Raw genomic sequence first — 6,279 nt, 5'->3', positions numbered from 1 at the left:
CGGCTCCTTCCTCCTCCGGAAAGTTCGCGTCTCTCCCGGGCTTCGCCCTCCGGCCCGCGCCCGACCGGTACGAGCCGCAGACGCCGCCGGGCGCGGCCGGAAGGGTCGCCGGGCAGCGCGGCGCCTCCCGCGGCGGCGCGCACCCTCCTCTCTCCGGCTCGGGAGCTGCGCCGGGTTTGCAGCAAGCGTTGCAAGGGCAAAAATGCGCCGGGGGAGTTCAGGAGAGCTTCGCTGGCTCGCGCGGGGAGCTCGGTTTAAGCGCACAGCGTACGTGGGCCGCGCGTGGATGCRATAAGTCACGTCGGCTCCTAACTGAATTACCGATCCCGTGCGTCGCTCAGGCTTTTTCCGTAGTTTTCTCCCGAAGCGTTCCCCGCGCGGCCAGCTCGGCGCGTTACGGGTCGCTCTTTATGCGCTCGGTTGGCCGTGACAGGGTGCTGGATTTGGTGTTTTGCGGATGCCAACGTGCCCGTCGGGCGCGTGTTTGTTCGCAGAGGTGGATCTGAATTAAACGTTTCTGCAGAGCAGAGGCCCAGGAGTTGTTTATCAAATTAAACATTTGTTTTGGATCTCTTTAGCGGAAGCATGCTGACATTTTCTCTTTGGGCACTGCTGGGGATAACGAACGGCGCGTACTGTATTGTGTCCCTTGAAAAGCCCCGGGATCCTGGAGTAACATAAACACGCGGGGCTGAATTCAGCGCCGCTCYGAGGGGAATGGACTTGCTGTTTACATCCCTGCTGGGCCTGAGCCACGGCTTACCCTGAAAGTTTATTATTGATTATGAAAACGGCCGCGTTAATACTTGTCAGATTTTTCCCCCCTTGTTTTATTGCTGACAGCTGTAGTTTCGCTTGCGAAACAGAAACTCCCGGGTTTCGGAAATGCCCCTGGTCGTTTTATCGCGGGGGAGCGGGGGTCCGGGCTGAGCGGGCCGGCGGCGGCGAGCCGGCGCTGGGCTGGGGCCGCGAGCTTGCCGGCCCCGGCGCGATCAGGTTTCTGCGAGCCGGCAGCGGGGCCGGCTCTGGCCGCAGCCTTTGTTCTCGCGCCGAGCCCCCGCCGCATTCTCCCCTTGTGCCGTTATCGGTTTGGTTAAACAGAGGGGCAAGTTGTGAACCATATGGATCACGTTAACAATTGCTTATCTGGCCCTGGGGTTTTCCCCTCCCTCCCTTCTCCCCGGCCTTTTTCTTCCTTCCCACATCCCGCTTGGGTTTCTCATCGCGTCTTCGGTTGGGTGCAGCCGGGCTCCGCGGGGGTGCCGGGCGGCAGGGCTCTGCAGCGCGGAAACAAGCTYCTTTCCCTTGCAGCCCGTCAGCGTTAATCCCCCGTGTTAAAACCCGTATGAAACGCTGGGAATCCCCCAAGCAGGTTGCACTGGGTATTCTGAAATAAGGATGCGCCTGGGAGGGGATCGGGGGCTGCGGCGGCGCCCCGTTCCTGCTCGGCGCAGCGCGCTCGCGGCTCTACCTGCCTTCGTTCGCCTCCTCTTCCCCCTGCGGAAAAGGTAAACTGAAAAGCCCCGGCGAGGCGTTTGCCTCCAAAGGCAGGGTCAGATCCTGCAATAGCAAAGGTRGATTTGAAGGAAGAAAACAATCTGACAAGGCTCATTTTTAAATTCTTAATATTGTGTCCCACACCATCTTTTTTTAATCAAAGAAACGTTCCTGGAACGGGTCTGGAAGCATGTCCTCCGTCTCGCTTACGATCTGGTATTTGCAGATACCGTGGACTTAATTCATGTTAATTATTTTTGCAGCGCCCTGGTCGAGTAGCTATTCTGGAGCACAGAAATGATCAGCCCCAGAGCTTCGCGCCTCGGAGTCAGAGCAATAGGCTTCTTTCTTCCTGCTTTTCCGGCCTCTTGGGTAAATAAATATCTTTGGCATTTCTCCTCCGCGGTCAGAAGGCAGTAGCTGTGCCGGGGTAGGAGCAGCGCGGTCAGCCCGCTCCCCTGGAGGGAGCTTCCCCGCCGGCGACGCTGCCGTGCCGGCGCAGCGGTGCCGACCCCGCGCCCCGCCGCCGCGGTGGACGCGCTCCGGCGAGCGCGTGGCTCGCGGCGGCCTCCGCTTGGGCCGCCCGGCGCGGCCGCGGGGGCAGGTCCTGCCTGCTCGGGGCTCGTCCAAGTGAAGTTTGGGGTTTGGGCGCTGGCTGCCGGGAGCCCGAGCGGCTGGCAGGAGTCGGGCCACGCCGCTGGCCCCCGGCCCGTTAACCGGACGCTGCGGCTCAGCCCCGTCTCACCCGACAGCGGCGTCTCCCGGCTCCGGAGCAGCATCTTCTCCTCCTCATCCCAGCGCCGGATCCGACCAGCGGCGCAAACACAAACCTGCAAAAATGAGGGTGCTACGGCGGACGGCGCCTTTGGACGGGCGTTGGGTGCCTGCCTGAAGCCTCCCTGCAACAGGGGATTTCACCTCCGCGTTGCAATCTCTACGCTGGGCGTTTTGCGCCTTGGCCCCTGCCCGCACCCGCAGCCTCGTCCCGGCACCGCTTTCCCGGAGCTAGGCTGAACGGCGGCAACCCCCCGCGGCACTGTCCCCTCCGAAGCCTCCGGCAACGGCCCCCGCCGAGGACAAGACGCTGCAGGAGGCAGAGCAYGAGGGGGGCCCGGGCTCGCCTTTGCCCCGTGGGAGCTCGTTAGTGGAGCTCCGTCGTGGAAAGCACCCCGAGAGCGGAGGTTTCRGATCGGCCGGAGGCAGCGGTGAGGGGGGACAGGACTGCTGTGGTTTCTCGCATGCTGTTTCCACGGGGGATTTTTCCACCTCGGGAGCCCGGACGCCGTCTCCCAGCGAYGCTGCTGCTTGCGTGGAGGCTGCGACTGCGCCGGAGAGGCGCTCCCCACGCAGGTGCTGCTCYAGGAGCTGCTCGGTCACGGCGACTGCAGGCAATTTCACACGTGAAGTTTCTTGGTGCCATTCGGGAAGCGATTGCAATGACTGTGCTGTGCCGTTTYGCCAGCAAAGCTGGGAGGAGACGGCATCTTGCTGCCCAAAGAGCCAGGGTGGGCTCAGGACTCAGCTGGGCTTGCAAAGCAGCATTGGCCAGGGGTGCTCGGCTGGAGCGGGCGCAGGAACAGGCGCAGGCGCAGGAGCAGGCGCAGGAGCAGGCGCAGGAGCAGGCGCAGGAGCAGACACAGGTGCAGGAGCAGGAGCAGGAACAGGAGCAGGAGCAGGAGCAGGAGCAGGCACAGGTGTAGGAGCAGGCACAGGAGCAGGCGCAGGAGCAGGAGCAGGCGCAGGCACAGGCGCAGGAACAGGCCCAGGAGCAGGAGCAGGCACAGGAACAGGCGCAGGAACAGGCACAGGTGCAGGAGCAGGCACAGGAGCAGACACAGGTGTAGGAGCAGGTGCAGGTGCTGGAACAGGCGCAGGAGCAGGCGCAGGCACAGGCACAGGAGCAGACACAGGTGTAGGCGCAGGAGCAGGCGCAGGAGCAGGCGCAGGAGCAGGCGCAGGAGCAGGCACAGGTGCAGGAGCAGGAGCAGGAACAGGAGCAGGAGCAGGAGCAGGAGCAGGCGCAGGCGCAGGAGCAGGCGCAGGCGCATCCCACTCCGCCGCTGCTGCCGAGACCGTTGTTATGCAGATCTCATGCAAATCGGGTCCGTTTGCCCTCCCGACCTTTTTATGGGGCCACGTCTGTTTGGGGAAATTGTTTTGCTGATTGGAAATGGATTTTCCCCTCCGACATAATCCCTCGAAGATGGGCCGGGCCCACCGCACCGCACCGGAGCCGGACCCTGGGGAGCTCGTCGTATGTCGAGGAATGAAATTTCAGCAGCGGGACGCAGTCCCGAAGGCGATCTGGGCTGCGCCCGCAGCGCCAGGCAGCGCTGAGGCTTCTCTCGCACCTCGAGGCACGGGAAGAGCGTCCGGAGGTGACGCTGAGGGTGGCGGACGTCGGCAGGCCACGAGGGCAGGAGGTCTGCGCTGCGCATCCCGAGGAGCCGGGAACCTCCGAGATCTGCCGCTCCTCTAACACGCGTTTGCACCCGCGCGCTTGTGCTACAAAGCTCCTCGCTACCCGAGAGCGATCCGCAGGGTGAAGGTTCGGGGCACGTCCCAGCTGAGATGTTGCCCCAACAAACGTCCTGCGGGAAGCGCGAGGCCGGAGCGGAGGAGAGCACCAGCGTCCGGGCGTCGCTCCGGCAGGCGCCGAGGGGAAACGCGCCCAGGGCCCGTCAGGAGTGGGTAGGGTTGTGCAAATTTGGCTTTTCAGCTATTTACGGGCCCTGACTTCGCGGGCCCTGAGACCTCTTTTGTCCTGTATTTGGGTGGGTGGGGTGAAAACCCGAAGCCAGATYGCAGCAGGCGTGAGGGGTCCGTGCGACCTGAGCGCGTGCGGCTGGAGGGAAAGGGTGAACAGCGCCAGGGAGGCTGGTTTTTCTTATTGCATCCTTTTCAAAATTCCTCGGATTCAGGAACTGCGCCAGTTAGATATTAGTGACACCCCTGTCCGAGCGCCAGCCTGCCCGCGACCGGCACCGGTCCTGGCGGCACCGGTCCTGGCGGCGGTCTGCGGCGAGTCTCTCGTCTCGGCTTGACAGATGGGGGATGCTCAGCTGCTGCCGCTCCGAGCGGATGCGTATGAATTTTTTATTTGCTGGATGGATCCCGAAGCGGCACAGATGGGAAATGGCCCGTCGGGCGGGCTCCATTTCGCCCGGAGCTCCAGCTGCTCTGCGCTTGATGTACGAGCGGCCGGAGCGGCCGGCAGAGCCCGCGGCTCGCGCCGGCCCGGGCTGGGACGTGGCCGTTCCTCGGGGGAGGGTGTGCGGAGAGGGCGTGAGCRCGGTTAGCCTAAATCCTTTTGCCAYATGTACGTTGACCCTGCTTTSATTGCGATACGAGCCTCGCCGTTGTCAGCGCGGCGAGGAGGCGGCGGGAAACGCGCCGCACAAAGACGCGCAGCTCCCCGACGGATTTGCCAACGACCCAAATCTCTGCCGCGCCGGCCGAGCTTGTAAAACTCAAAGTTTGTGCAGCGGCAACRCGCCGAGCTGGAAGAAATCAGCTGGGCTGCCGCGGTGCGGAGGCGAGGGGCTGGGCGCTGGGAGCGCCTCGCCCTTTGCAAACCGTGCAAGGAATTTGCACTGTAGCTGTGCAACGCCTGAGCGCGGCTGTCGGCTCTCCTTAGCCTCGTGGTGGCTTTAGGATCAGCGCTGTGCTGGTGGCGGTCGCTGCACCGCCACCCTGCCCGCGGGGTTTCCCTGGTAGTGACCRGTATCTGGATTAAATGTGCCTATCAGCCTGCAAAATGCTGCCATGTTCCACAGTGTCAACACTAAATCGTCCCAGAAACATTGCCGTAAACTTTAGGTCCACAGTGGGTGTAAATCAGACCATTCGCATCGATTTTAATTCTCGTTTATAGCTGTAATTTGGCTGACTAATGCCACTGCGCGTTGGTTACACTGCTGTCGTGAGAAGGATGAACCGAGCCGGGACTGAGCCGCTGAGAGCTGCTGCCTCCCGTTCGCTGTGCACGCTGCAGAAAGGCTGCTCCTCCCTGTCGCTCCATTTCTTTCATCCGGTTTTCAGGCTGGAGGATCTTGATGCTGCCCTAACTTCGGAGGGCCATTGCAAATCCGTGTGTCTGCAGCGCGGGGCGGCAAAGCATCGCGGCACTGCTGGAAACCCGACGGCTGTGCGACCGCAGGGCTGCTCGCTGCCGCGGGGCTGCGTCGCGGCGGCTGCAAAGGGTCTGCAAAGGGTCTGCCCGGAGGCGACCGCCTGCCCTGGCACGGGTTAGCCGGTCGGGTTCGTGAACCCTTAGGATTTGCAGGAATATCATCGCCGATTGATTCCCCGCTCATCCTGTGGGTGCTYGGTGCAAGTTCTTGACTCGCCGTATCGAGAGCAAAGTCGGGCACAGCAAATCGTCCGTGCACAGCGTACCTGCTGGGGGGTCTCTGTGGATGGCGCTTGTCACGGCTCCAAGACAAACACGTCCTGGCGGGCTGGTCTGTTTGCTCCTGAGGGGCGGAAGGCACGAAGGAGGAGGACGACGCGGCGCGAGTCTTGCCTGAACGCCTCGCCGGGACTCCGGTCTTCTGCAGGGCGTGCGGTGAAAGCCGGGCTGGTTCTTGGGGGAAGGAGACTGCCCGGCTCCGGGTCTGGGAGCCCGCTGGCCTCCCCCGGGGCCCGGCCGGCCGCCCAGCCGCTCGGGGCGCGAGGCCGTGCCCGAGCCTGGAGAATAGCACCGGCGCGATGGGGCAGCACGGGGGGCATCAGCCTCTCGAAGCAGATGCGTGTGCCCCGGGCAAACTCGGCCAGCGCTGA

At 63.4% G+C, this 6,279-nt stretch overlaps 1 protein-coding gene across 1 annotated transcript in view; it reads left to right on the top strand.

Annotated features, from left to right (window-relative positions):
• The first annotated feature begins 1,019 nt into the window (after window positions 1-1,019).
• The window catches only part of FIGNL2 (fidgetin like 2), a 9,365-nt gene continuing 4,105 nt past the window's right edge, over window positions 1,020-6,279 (top strand). The window contains exon 1 of the mRNA XM_085315618.1: window positions 1,020-1,869. The gene's annotated coding sequence lies outside the window, so the exon portion shown is untranslated. The remainder of the gene's footprint in view (window positions 1,870-6,279) is intronic.

The sequence above is a fragment of the Rhea americana genome, unplaced genomic scaffold (assembly GCF_003343005.1).
Source record: "Rhea americana isolate MKP2758 unplaced genomic scaffold, rheAme1 scaffold_432, whole genome shotgun sequence".
NCBI lineage: Eukaryota > Metazoa > Chordata > Aves > Rheiformes > Rheidae > Rhea > Rhea americana.
Note: the sequence above shows the minus strand (reverse complement) of the source record. Positions and strands in the feature narration are given on the sequence as shown.